At 32.4% G+C, this 14866-nt stretch overlaps 1 protein-coding gene across 2 annotated transcripts in view; it reads right to left on the bottom strand.

Moving 5' to 3' along the window:
• LOC106870121 (zinc finger RNA-binding protein) overlaps positions 1 to 14866 on the bottom strand; it is a 69294-nt gene that overhangs the window by 51193 nt on the left and 3235 nt on the right. The window contains exon 1 of one of the 2 annotated variants that reach the window (XM_089361072.1): positions 12823 to 13135. The exons of the other annotated variant lie outside the window; for it this stretch is intronic. The gene's annotated coding sequence lies outside the window, so the exon portion shown is untranslated. Of the gene's footprint in view, positions 1 to 12822; positions 13136 to 14866 lie in introns of those variants that run through there. 2 annotated transcript variants of the gene reach the window in all.

Raw genomic sequence — 14866 nt, 5'->3', positions numbered from 1 at the left:
TCCGTTGTCTTCTCTCCTACCAAAAAGATATAAAGCTTTCTATCATGCAACAAGTGAAATATTTCTATTCTTGAAAAAAAAACAAAAAAAAAAAACAATGTATCACTTGGTTTTAGGCTGAAACATTCTTACTCATTTTTGTAAAGCAACAATTTGTTATAAATTCAAACAATAATCCATTCACCACACTAATATATTTCCCTATTTTCAGATGGGTTGGATAGATGCGCATGTCATTTTTTTTTTTTGCCCTCTCTCCATCTGCCTTCCCTCCTCATTCTTTCTGCAGAAGAGCATATGCTCAAAATGTCAAAAACTAATTTTCCTGAGCATTAAACTAATACACCCTGTTTGTTCTTTCAACTGTCTGTTTTTTGTATATTTTTTAACGATATATTTGTTGATGTGATAAGAATTTATAAACCTAGAACACAAAATATATATATTTTTTTTTGGAATGGTAAATCCCAAAGCAGATAAAGCTCTATATAAATAACAGCTTGTGAAGAGTAGGTTAAAAGCACTTTCGATAGAAAAGCCAAAGGTTATTATTAAATCATTACTTATAACTTATTCTGCTTACAGATACACCACACACACACACGGTACATTGCCACTTTTCATGGGGTTAATGTAGCCGAGTGTTCCAAGATCTGACTACCCATTCTATGCCCCCACCTCTCTGCAAGTACTTTCCAATATGGAACTTTTACAAACACTCCTCATCCATTTACATCTGTCCACTCCAGTGTAATCCTCTCTCATAAATACACTAGTTGCTACATTTACTACTCAGCTCCCTTTTGCACTCTCTCTGTTATGTTAGAAGTGTTAAATCAGCTCCTTTTGGCCTCTACAGATACTCCACATTCAGTGTCATGTCATTACCTGTATGCTTCATACAGCATGCCTTTTGCATAGCAACACTTTTATCGCTAACTACAATACTTTGATTAGATATAGAGCCAATACTGGTCTATACTTATCAGTGTTGCATGAACAAAAATTAAGCATTATAGAAATATCTAGACTCTAAACCGGTTCATCATAAGTCTCTAAATTCTAAACTAAATCATCAATAGTTATAACTGACTGACACAGATGGATTAGTCTGAACATGCTCTCATTGTCTCATCCATTAAGAAGGCATTCCTCTATAGCTATCTATCTTTATCATATGAATGTCTTCCTAGTGGTCCACTCCAGCATACTGATGCTGTGTTGTACTAGTTTATCCTCAATGACACCATGGCCTTCATCCAAAAGAATGCAGATTTGGATTGGGCAAGTTAGAAGGCCAGACTTCTTTGAGGACAACAGTGCAAGTTGCACTTTGAAATAATCCTGCATATGCACAAGGCATATAACAAGAAGCTTACTTCCTAACCACATGGTTCTGGTTTTAGTCTCACTATGTGGCACCTTGAGCAAATGTCTTGTTATAATAGCTTTGGGCCAACCAAAGCCTTGTGAATGGGTTTGGTAGGCAGAAACTGAACGAAGCCTGTTGTGTATGAGTGTGTGTCTTGGTGTATGTCTGTCTTTGTCCCCCGCCCCCAGTATTGCTTGACAACTGATGTTGGTGTGTTTACATCCTTGTAACTTAGTGGTTCAACAGAAGAGACAAATAGATTAAATACTAGGCTTACAAAGAATAAGCCCTGGGGTCAATTTCTTCGACTAAAAAAAACCCCTTTAAGGCAGTGCTCCAGCATGGCTGCAGTCAAATGATAGAAACAACTAAGAATAAAAGAATGCTTTAAAGTTTGCAGTGTTGCAGAGTCTTGGGCAGACATAATCTCATATGCATTATGTTAAGCAATTCATGACAACTGAACTTCATCAAGGACACTCAAACTATTATACAAAACATTATACAACAATAGTTTATAACCGCAATTGCAAAGACAGAATAAAGTCATGTGTGTACATTTACACATATAAATACATAAACACACACAAAAACAAAAAAGCCATCAGAATAAATTCTAAAGAGTGAAATTAGACGAGTTATAGAGGTGGATGAGGAACAAGTTGTGTTGTTAGTTACCATTCAAAGTAGGGTTATGTTGCAACAAAGGAACTGAAAGTTAAAAGGATAACACAAAATGGAGAGAATCAATTTCATAGCTATAACCAATCTCTGTTTTGAAGAGAAAACAAACAGAAACAGTTGCAAGAGCAGAAGTCACTGGATTTTCAAATGTTGAATCTGCTGCCAAGTGATTTTGTTTTTGAGCTATTTTAAAAAACAAAAAACATCTCTTTTGAAATAAACTGGTCCATAAAGAATTTTATAATTGAACAAGTAACATTGAACATTTATATACAATAGGATAAACTAAACAAAGACCAAAATATGAAACATGATGATGTTTCATATTTTGGTCTTTGTTTATCCTATTGTATATAAATGTTCAATGTTACTTGATCAATTACAAAATTCTTTATGGATCAAGGGTTAACAACAGGTGGGTTGTCACTCCTAGGTAAGCAACTAAAGTGCTGTGGGCCCCGCCGGATTCTTTCTTAAAATAAAAAAAATAAAAATTCATGTATTTGTGGTTAGTTATGTGTCTGATAGCTTGTAGGTTGTTTACAGAAACATTACAAGGTGATGGAAATGGTGGGGGTTGTAGGGATATTTTTATATGAAAGGTTAAATAATGTATGCGTGTGTTCCATAGCCAAATGAAAAAGAAAAATTGAAGAGTGAGCCATTAGAGAAAGAAGTCACTGATCCTAGTCTTAACTCTTTCAGTACTTCACATCTGAACTGAATAAACCCATCAACAAACTTTTGTTACATCATTTTTCTGGCTGTACTTTCCCCACTAGTTTTCATTTTCCAAACATAAATATTTGTATGATTACTGAGCCAATATGATGTACATTACCTACAATACCATTATTCTTCATCCGTTCCCCAAACATTAAACCTGGTCAAAATATCATTTCAGTACAGATGCAATTCAATAAGCCATATCACTCAATTTAAATCTAAGAAACTCCTAAATTGGTCTACCAGGATTAATGGCATTCAGAATCAGTAAATGCCTCGTAAATAGGGAGTAATATTCAGAGTTAAGAGAACAATGTCACTCTCCAGAGACTGAATTAAGGACATTCACATAAGTGGAAGCTGGATAACGAAAACTATTTTTTTTGTACCAAAGTTCTGCTTCTGGTTGTGTAAAGCAGTTGCCTAAAATAAGTGTTATCTTACAGTTGTCTGTAAAGGTCAATAGACAATGAGCTTGTGCTTTGGGAACAAAATATTTTTCAAACTATTCTACTGTAACATTAGTTGTAATCCAAACCCCTGCATGGTCCCAGCTGACAAAATGGGAAAGGCGTTGCCCATGCTTTTGGAAGCCCTGAGCTAACTTTTTCCATCTCTCTCTTTTTTTTTTTTTTTTTTTTGGTTAACAACAAGCAACTTACATTATGGATTTTTGCAACATTTGGGCAGCCCAGCAGAGTGGTACTTCATGCTCAGTTGTTGAAGTTCTCCAATACAAGACAATCTCATCAACATTGTAGATCTGCTAAGGACATAAATTTGTCATCACAAATTAAAATTAACTTGTCAACAAATGCAACAGCTGCTTGTCTGCTGAAGTTTTTCACACACTACATAATTATTAATCTGTTATATTGTTGCTTGAAATGATAAAACCAACCTTCACAATAATTCAACTAGTAATCTAGACCTGGTTCTTCACGAAATTTTTTTTTAGCTCGTTCTATCTCCAGCACATCATCCAGTTCTATTTGTCAAAGTGCCACCATAGCATTCATTATTCACACAAACTTCTCAGACACTGCTGTTGTATGTTTAATAAGTCCAGCTTTATCTGTAATGGATAACCTACAGAGTTTGCATTTTACCCCATAAAAAGGACTTCCTTTACAAATTACAACAATAACTGGAGCTAAATGTGAGCATGCTATGATTTATAGCTGCTCACATCTACCTCCAGCCATGGTTCCAGAAAAGCCAACAGGAATGGCTTACCAGTGTTTACAAATTTCATGACAAAAGCAGTTGTTGCAACCAGCACAACCAAGACAGTGGTGGCAGGTTACCAAAATGGATATCATATCCAAATTAGCAAAGGAAGTGATCACTGATGGTTGTGTTTATAGTTGTCTAAATACTTAATTATGTACCTGTCCCTTTATGTACTGTGACTAAGTGACTCAACAGATTGATAAAATGAGTTGGAGACTGAAATCATCACCAAGGCCATCTTGATCAAGTAAAAACCTTAAATATGATATGCTCTAGTATTGCCACCATCCTATCATTGAAAACAATATATATACATATATAACTACATATTTACTCTTGATTACTAAGTTCCTTTTTTGTATGTACTAGACCTATCCCTCTCTCATATATATATATATATATATAAACAAGAATTTGTGTGTCATAAAATAATTTGGGGGTTAAAAATCATGGAGAAAACTATTGGATTATATATAAGACATTTAAGACTTGCTTAGTTTAGCTCCTTCACAACCATAAAAACCAAAGGCAGACAAACTTGCTTAAATATAAAAGCCACATATGATAAATATTAAGAAATATGTGCATTTCTTATTAATCTGCTAATTTACAATCACAAAATGCAGATATATATAGTAAATGTTTATCAAAATCTTGAGATATAGTTGTTTTAACTCTATTAAGGGTAGCTGATAAGTTGATAAATACAAGAGAACATACAGGGGAAAAATTGTGATTTTGTATTTCAGTGATATAAAATAAGACTGCCAAAAAAATTGACATTAAAAGGGTGAACTCCATTAGGTATCGTAATATTTATCTTAGTAAATATTGAGCCAAAGGCAGGGGAAGGAGAGAAAAAAAAAAAAAAAAAAAAAAAAAGAAGCAAACCTCAGCGAATCACTAAAATTACATATATTAAAATCAGACACTGGCGTTACATACTCTCAGGTTAGCACTGCAGGGGAAAGATAAGATTGTTTTTGGATTTTATTCATTGCTCAGGACAAACACAGTGTTTATAATTATCAGGTTAATGAGCTGCTGTCAAAATTGTATGAATTAGAAGTGTCACGTTTGTGTGTCAGGTGTTTCTTTATAACGATTGCACAATGCATTTTTTTTTTTTAGCTATTACAATGCAGTATGCTGTGCTGAAAAATATACAACTCATTTCAGTATATCAGAATATTTTGTTTCTTGAACTGGTTTCCAGAACTCAATTACAAATTGGGTTTTGTATCGGTTATCTTGTAGACCCAGGTTTTTCTGTAATTACATTAGTTCCATTTCCATAGTAGACGACTGTAACCAGAGATCTGAGAATTGGATAACCATTAGTGAATTTCTGAAAATGGTGAGGAGGGCTTTAGCACCTGCAAGTCATCAAACCTCATTAGGAAATTTATAAAGCAATCTTTATAATTTATTTTTGCAGATGTCTAGTTCATGGTATTGTATTTCAATTAGCAAAGAATGCTTTTTACTTTTCTACTGAGAATGACAAAAGTGCTTTAAGTATCTAGAGAAAATGTCTCTTAGAATCATTATTATTTCATTCTGAATAGATGTTTGAGTAAATATAGAAAAATATTATCCCTCTCATAGATAAATATCAGGTCTTGCATCTATCATTTTAGCAACTGGGGATAAGATCTTATCTTAAAGCCCTAATTCTTCAATAAAATTTCTTAACTGTCGGTGAATTTTCCCCATTTAATCCTTTTAATATCAATCCACCTGAGATTGTGCCAGGTTCTATGACACAAACTTCCTGTTTTATGTTATCTTAAAACCTTCCAACAAATTTTTATTTAAATTTCAAACACCAGCTGAATATTGACAAAGTTATTTTACCAAATTATTCACAATTTTCAAAAGTAATAGATGCAAAGGCAGTGCATTTCAAAAGAAATAAGGTAACAAAACGCTTAAAGAATATAAATTCATAAAGGGCAGATTTCATAACATCAATCTTGAAGCGTTTGGCGACCAGGTATTTATTCATGATGAAAAGGCTATCAACAGAGACTAGAAAACTGGGGTTGTTTTTCATTAGTGCAATTAATCCTGCATTTCTTTCACTATTGCAGATACTAAATCTATTGCAACACTGACAAAAATCAATGGAACACCAGCGTTTGTTAAAGCTCTCTCAAAACCATTTTTAATGTCAACATAAGTTTAATATCATTAAGTCTGATGACTCTTCTTTCAATTAGAGATGACAAACAAAAAATACAGCCAGTTATAACTGTTGTCTTGTATATCTGTAGATTAATCAAGAGTTTAAGGTAGTTCTTTAAATCATTTTGCCTGCAACATCAAGCATTTGTCTAGGGGAAAGGGCATGCCACTTTTTAGAGAAACCTTAAAGTGATGTTTGTACAGTGAGTTAACTTTATGTTAGCAAATTTGCCATCAAGTTATGGGCATTGAGCACTTGTTATATACCTCCTTGACAAAATTAGCTCTAGTCACTGTATCTGCTTCTATACCAAACACTATCAACAATGTTCATTGGTTGTTTAGTGATAATTTTAACTTGTTTTATTTATATGGATAACAATACAAATATTTATAGTATAAGTCTGATTTATATGGATAATAATAATACAAAAACCAATCTGCTTCATAGTGGCATTCTAATGACAGACAGACACATGGCAGATAAAACACCATGTTGAGGGAAAGGGAGGAGAGAGAGAGAGAGAGAGAGAGAGAGAGAGAGAGAGAGAAAGAGGTATGACCTCATCTTAAGTTATCTCAGTATTTATCATATTTATGTGGGTCTAATATGCATTTGTAATATAATGAGCACCACTAATAATCAGTAATTAAATTCTAGAAAGAAATCTCGTGTGTGTAATAAACACAGGCTTCTTTAGTTTTAGGGTGTTCAGAAAAAGTTCATTTACCCTCAGCAGAACAAACAGTGACCTTTGAACTTTTAACAAGTCTAGGCTATAAAAGAAAGTGCACCTTAAAGTCCACCTTGTGAAAAATAATCAGTACTTTTTTTTTCTTTTCTCTTAGAAAATCTCTTTTTGATAACAGTGTACTTTAAGTTTTTAATTTTACTATTCAGTTTATAAAGCAAGAACAGCATATTTATCATTTAAACTGGCCATAACTGGCCCAAATATTCTGCCTGTTTTATATTCAAACTAACAAGATCTACTCTCTCACATCTACCCTACAATGTCACTCTAAAAAAAAAACCAATCAAGTCATCAAAATCTCAAAGCTACAAGATAATGCATCATTAATTTAAAACAATGTGAATAAATAAACATTACATTTGACACAGTAATTTGAATGCGAAAGGGTCAAGCATGCATTTTTTTCCTTAAAAAGCACCCAAACATTTATTTTAAACAATCTTCAGATTTTTGTTTTGAACATTCAGAATCTTGATTTTCTTTTTATTTTTAAACAAGAAATTTTTTTTAAAACTCAAAATCTTAATTTAAACATTTAAAATTTTCTTGGAGGGGAAAAAATATCTTAAACACAACATCCAGTGAGTTGTATTGAAACTTTTGGAAACCATACAAATTTCTGTGTAGATGAAACAGACTGTTCTATTACTATCAGTATCAATTTTATTTTCTGTTTACATTGTAGTCGACAATTACGAGCAAAATTTAGTATTTATGTTATTTAATCAGACAACCTTCATATAACAAACATTTTACGTAGTATCATTATAATAGAAAAATAATTGATTTTAGCTCTTTGTTACACATCAGTTTATCTTTGACAATAGATGTAATTAACTTCCTGGTCTTACCATTCTGAACATGGCCACAAACTTAGGGACTGGAATAAATGGGTAGCATTTCTCATGTACAATGTACCTCTAATATTTAGGATAGGGAGAGGAGGTTGGAGAAGGCAACTATGATACCATTTATTGAGGGAACTTTGGCTGCTACAAGTGATAATGCCATTATCATCCTGTTTTGTATGTGCAGAGAACCAAGCACTACCTTATCCAACATGTCCTTTTCTAAGATGGTAGGGTTGATTTGAAAAAGATTTGACCACTGTTTCTAGCAAGTTAAATGACCATGTAGAGGCTCCCTCTCTAATTGTATATCTTTGACAAGCAAATTACAAGTGTAAAAAAAATGAAAAGAGTGGAATTATTTTGGATAAAAAAAAAAATAAGGGCCTCAAAATGCAAAACTATGCGACACATTTTGTGTTAAGATTATGATTTATGTGGTAGTTTTAACAAAATCTACAGGATTAAAGAATCTGTCCACCACCCCCTCATAACCAACTGCCAACACTCAAAATTTTCAATGAAAACCCAGTCTTTGGTACTCCTTGCTGACTTTTATCCCTCAGGCTTCCACCACTCCTTTAAAACTTCAGCATTCAAACTGGGCATATCCAGCCAAAATATTGTTTTATGTTCAAACTGGACAGATGTGGCCTCTCACAACCCTACAATACCATTCTAAAAACAAACAATTGTATCACCAAAATTTCAAAGCTACAAGACAGTGCACTATATTCAAAACATGAAGAAATAAGCATTACATTTGAAAGAATAATGTGACTCCTAGAGAGTTAAGCCATACTTAGATTTAGCATTAAAATTAGGATTTAAATTCTTGATTTTCATTGTTACTAACCACAAGCATTATATCTTAATCCAATGGGGCCTCAATTCAAACTTAGTAAATAATTATAAAGCCTAGATACTTTTTATTCTTTTTTTAACCGTTATGAATAAAGAATCTCAACCAAAACATTTCCACAAGCTGCACAAAAATATGATTCTGCCAGCTTCATATCTTATATTCACCAATAATAAAGGCACAAGGCTTGAAATTTGGAGGGAGGGAACTAGTTGATTACATCGTCACCAGTGTCTCACCGGTACTTAATTTATCAACCTCAAAAGGATGGAAAGTAAATTCGACCCAAGCAGCATTTGAACTCACAACATAATGGCAGACAAAATACCACTAAGCATTTCACCCAGCATGCTAACAATTCTGCCAGCTAGCCACCTTATATTCACCTATAATAATATTCATTTTCTCAGAAAGCAAATTTTCTTACTAGCAAGTATTTATGAATTAAATTTACTTCATGCAAATCACAATGTCAGTAAGAGTGGCTCACGAACTGCTTGCATTCAAAGACATGCATGATTTCTTTTTTTTTTAATCATTATTAATCTGAAGCTGAATGGAGACCTACATAAACTAAAATAACTTTTTTCACTGTTATGGATCCCTGGAGGGGTTTAATCAGTACCTGGCAGCAAAATATACTTTTGGCGCCTTCACCATAATTAGCAAGTATTATCAGGTCACAGGAAATGTTGCACTCCTTCACACTTGCAGCCAGGAGTGTCTCCCCTACCCACCATTAACTCTTCTTGCTGTTATACCTCTGTTACACACGATGGGAGTGGGGCACTAACTATTAGATATGCCAAGATTATGTGAAATAGCTACATGCAGTACTTCAATAAACCCTGGCCATGTCTGAATGCTTGAGATAAACAAATCTCACTTTGTAAATCACCTTTGCTGCCCAGCTATTATTTATTTTCTTGAGGCATACAACCTACAATCTATCATAGGGGAGAATACTTTCATTGTAAGAATAACAAAAACAACAAAAACTATTTGATAAGATTTCTAGGTGTGTCCAGAATATTCTAACAATATGGTTAGCAAGCAGTCTAAGAATTAAGAGAATGTGTTTCTAAAAATAATTTCTTGAGGATGAATTTTGCAATTTATTGAGATCAAGTTCCCCTTCTCACTAGTATTATTCACAGAATACCTGACTGTCTGATCACAGATCAGACAAACATATCCAAGGATTTGCTGAGCCAATCAACTATCTCCCATTCAAAAGGAGCTGACTGATGTTAGTTGCCAAGAGTACCAAATTCTAACGATAAGGATATTCCCCTCTAATAATAATTCTTTCTACTATAAGCATAAGGCCTGAAATTTCGTGGAGAGGGAGTAGTTGATAACATTGACTCCAGTACTCAACTGGTACTTACTTTACCGATCCCAAAGTCGACCTTGGCAACATTTGCACTCAGAACATAAAGCTGGAAGAAATGCCATTAGACATTTTGTTTGAAGTGGTAATGATTCTGCCAGCTTAACACTATATTCACCTATAATAATAATTTCAAATTTTGACACAAGGCCAGCAATTTTGGGGGAGGGGACAAGTCATAACATTGGCCCCCCAGTGTTCTTTCATTGACCCAGAAAGGATGAAAGGCAAAGTCAACCTTGATAAAAATTGAACTTAGAAATGTAAAGACAAATGAAATGCTGCCAAGCGTTTTGCATAGCATGGTAAAAATTCTGCCAGTTCACTCCCTTAATAATAATAATAATTTTTCTTATATCCATTTATTTCAGAACTTAAATTCTCTCACCAGCAGCTTTTTACGAATTAAATTTCAAGTTAAGCCATAACGTTATTATCAAGATAAAAATGTTTTCTATGTCTGCTTAACACAGGTTAGGTTAGATTTTTGTTGTTGCTAGGTTTTCTTTTGGGTTGACCACTGTCGTTCTTTTGCGGGCATTGAATAACAAAATTTGAAAGAGAAAATAAAATTTCAAGAGTTGAACCTTGGAACAAAATTCAAGACATGAATAAAATTCATTTACAAATTGAATTGTTGAGTTACAGTCTGAATAACAGTGCAGAATTTAACAAAAAATAAATAAATAAAATAGGTTTCTTTTTCAAACATAGCATTATATAAAATATATTTCTGTATATGTCTATCAAGCAGAATTCTGATGACAATAATTCATCATACAGAAAATAAAATATCTAGTTAAACTATACTGCTGAATTTTGCCATTCTTTTTACCTTAATTACATAATTATCAGATCACCTGATATGAAAAATGGATAACAAAAATGCAATTTAAACTTTAGCAAAATATTTCAGATTTATACTAGTTTGGAAAATGGATATAGAATCTTGTCTTGAAACAAATTACATCATGGTACAGTTAATTATGATTTTAAAAATGTATAGTCACAATATACACTTTTTGAATAGTATTCTACAGTATACCATGATAGAATTATAAGAATATATCCTATCTGAATTATCTCAGGTAAACAAAAGCAAATATTCTATATCTTATAGTAATAAAATAACTGATTTCAATGAAATGATTATCTTCTGTATAATTGTTTTTTAAAGAAGAAAACTGGTGTTTCAGTTTTTTCCCAAGAGCTGTATTAAGCTCAAGGGAAAAACTGAGACACCAACATTAAGTTCAACTCTACCATTTATTTATATATATATATATATATATATATATATATATATATCGCAGGGTTGAACCTAACGTCGATTATATAACTTAAATGAGCATAAAGTGTTAAGAACAATACAGGAGTTAAGACAAATATAATTATAAGTGATAAAATGTAAACAGAAGTATCAATGCTCTTACTCTCTTCAGGGTCTTCGTATTTGAGGTTAATAAAAAAAAATTCTTGATTACGTAATGTAATCTGGTTTCTTCAGTTTCAAATTTTTAAAAAAGTAATTTAAAACCCTGTGACGCAAAATATATTTTAGCCTCTTCTTTTGCAGGTTCAACAATTATGAAAGACTGTTTACAAATAACTTGGACATAAATAGTTAATTTTATACCATTTCTTGTTTTAATTTCTGGTTATATATTTTATATAATTGACGCCATTCTCAAACGTGGCTGAAAATTCTTTTTATCGCACAGAAAATTGCTTCCATTCAAATTTATTGTTGCATCACTAAATTACACAGCTAAATAAATAATGAAAATCCGCTTTGCGCAACTGTTCTGAAAGGTCATCACCACCACCACCACTAGTCGGTTAAACTGTAATATTTACAAGAGAAACATTAAACAATGTGATATGAAAATGAAACTGGAATAGGAAGGAGTGATGCTACATCAAGGCAACTGAAGAAATTACAATAATAGCACAGAGAAAACACGATTAAACTTGTATGGAATTTATTCAAATCCTATATTAACTTCACTTTTTTCTTAACATATTAAGTGGAAGACAGACAAAATATTTTTAACAACCACAATTGTTATTCTCATACAGCTAATTCTTTAAAATTTAGAAATTAACAGAAATGCGGCGTCTTTATATATATATATATACATATATATATATATATATATATATATATATATATCAGTGTGAAGCAGTGATTAGGCATAAGCGAACTTTAGGGTAGTTACAATATGTTTGTCATATTTCAACTCAATACCGTGAACTGCATGCAGTGAATTTGCCTTTAGAAGTTAAAATCTGTCACAGACATACCCTAAAGTTCGCACACACACACACACATATATATGTATGTATGTATGTACGTATATATATATCTTACACTGAAGCCCATTGGACATAATCGATTAAAGATATCATGATAATGCGACAATATTGAAGATATAACATTTTGACCTTAAACACAATGGCATCGTGAAGATGACAATGAAAATGTCTTGCAAAGTTTAAGGTGCAAAGTTCAAGGTTATTCTTTTAGCCAACTTCGGCCTTTCACATAAACCCAAAGCGGACACGAGACGTTTTATTTCTTATACAGACAACTTCAACGACCAATTGTTGAATGAGACATCTCCAAGTCATTATCAAACCAAGGAGATTTGCTAAAATGTTTGCTTCATCGACTGCTGCTGCACAAGCGACAGCTTATACGGTTTTATACTACATATATAAGGGAAAATGGCAAAAAGGAAAAGCAGCTGTGACAACATTACCTTTCCTAAATGATTTTATCAAAATGTAATTTGGAGATTCCCCAGCAAAAACCTCGCAGCGGCATCTGCTACACAGTAGCACACGGCTCCATGACAAAGATCAAAGATCAGATTCATATGGTTGGGGGAGGGGAGAGAGAGAGAGAGAGAGAGATAGAAGAAGCGGCTGTGACTTTCAAACTCGATATCTATTCCGGAACATTCCCAGACATTATGGGAAAAAGACGACGGTTATTTTATTATTTCCAAGTGGAAGTAGAAACCGAAACCGGGTCACGACGCCCGCTCTGCAGTAAAAATCCGCACTGTTTACAGACTGCCTCTCTCTCTCTCTCTCTCTCTCTCTCTAATAGCACCACTTTACATACATTAAATTAATCAAAACAGTGAGTTTTGTGTGTCTATAGCTACAGGGTATGTGAATATTTGAATGCAAGAAACGATGCCACACGAGATGAGATGGAGGCGTTCATGCCTCCATCCAATACCAGCTAAACTGTGCTGAAGTGGTTGGTAAATAATGAAATCAGCCACGACGCCTGCTGAGAGAAGAGACAGAAGGACAGAGAAATCAGCTTGACAACACTTCAATATATATCAAGTGCGCAGTGTTTTTAATAAAATTGCACACATACATTTGTCATTTTTTTACCTTTTATTAGAATGAATGTACGTAGAATAAACACCTGCTACAGACCAGAGCTGAACACAGGGAATATCATTATATATATATATATATATATATATATATATATATATATATATATATATAACTATAATATACACACACACACACACACAATGCAAAAGAATGGATAGGTTGGATGCAATTCAATAGCTAAGAAAATAACAACCATCAGGCATCAGTGTTCGTGTATATATATATATATATATGTATGTATCTATGTGCGCATATATATATATATATATATATATATATATATATATATATATATATATATATATATATATTAAATAGACACACGCTGGGGTAATATTTGCAAATTGCAACAGCCGACTAAAAAATTCAACACTTGATTTAGTTTAGTTTAGTATATATATATATATATATATATATATACATATATATATATATATCGGTTAAGAGGTTGTGGTGCTGGAAACCCTGTTGGAAAAAAAAATCAGGTAAAACTTGAAACTCATAGAAAATAAATACACAATTATTAATAAATATAATGCTAGATATTTGGGCCACTGCTAGATAACGCTAGACAGATAAATGAATAGAAGAGTAACCCCCACTTAATAAATATCTCACAATTTGGGTATATGTAACACAAATTTCTAAAATATAGATGAGGAAATGGTATAAAAATAACTTTTATATGCTACCTTTTTTTTCATCCTACCATCCTTCCTAAATTTCTTCAAACAAAAAAATGAGAAAAGCTAGTTTTGTTGACGGCAAAGATAATAATGCTCATATCTATAAGTAGTCGACAAGTGAAATTTGATTTCTAAAATTTCCAAATATTTTCCCAGAATTAATAATAATAATAATCTAAGTTAAATTTCTAGAAACGATTTTTTAAAACAATCAACTGTATAAATAAATGGTGGGTGTTTCGTTGTGCATATATATATATATATATATATATATATATATATATATATATATTATTATATGTATTTATTTTCTCTATAATTAACTCGGACAAAATAAATTGGTTAATAGATACCAGGGTAGCAAAGATCACAAAATGACTGTGGTGTAATTCCTGTTTATGAGGTAGAAACTCCTTGTTATTTTGGGGTACTTGAGTAAATATACAAATTTAGTAAATGGAGTAAAACGTTTTACTCCATTTACTAAATTTATATCTATACATATATATATATATGCATATATATATATATCTATATGTGGGTGTATGTATATAACTAATATACACATGTATATATGTGTGGATACACATATGCATGTAATGAAGTGCACATATCTATATATATATGTGTGTGTGTGTGTGTAAATATATTTATATATCACACGTTCATTTATTTTTTACTTGCCTAGTCTCAAATA

Source organism: Octopus bimaculoides, chromosome 12 (assembly GCF_046866305.1).
Source record: "Octopus bimaculoides isolate indiv1 chromosome 12, ASM4686630v1, whole genome shotgun sequence".
NCBI classification, from domain to species: domain Eukaryota; kingdom Metazoa; phylum Mollusca; class Cephalopoda; order Octopoda; family Octopodidae; genus Octopus; species Octopus bimaculoides.
This window is presented reverse-complemented; position numbering and strand designations above follow the sequence as displayed.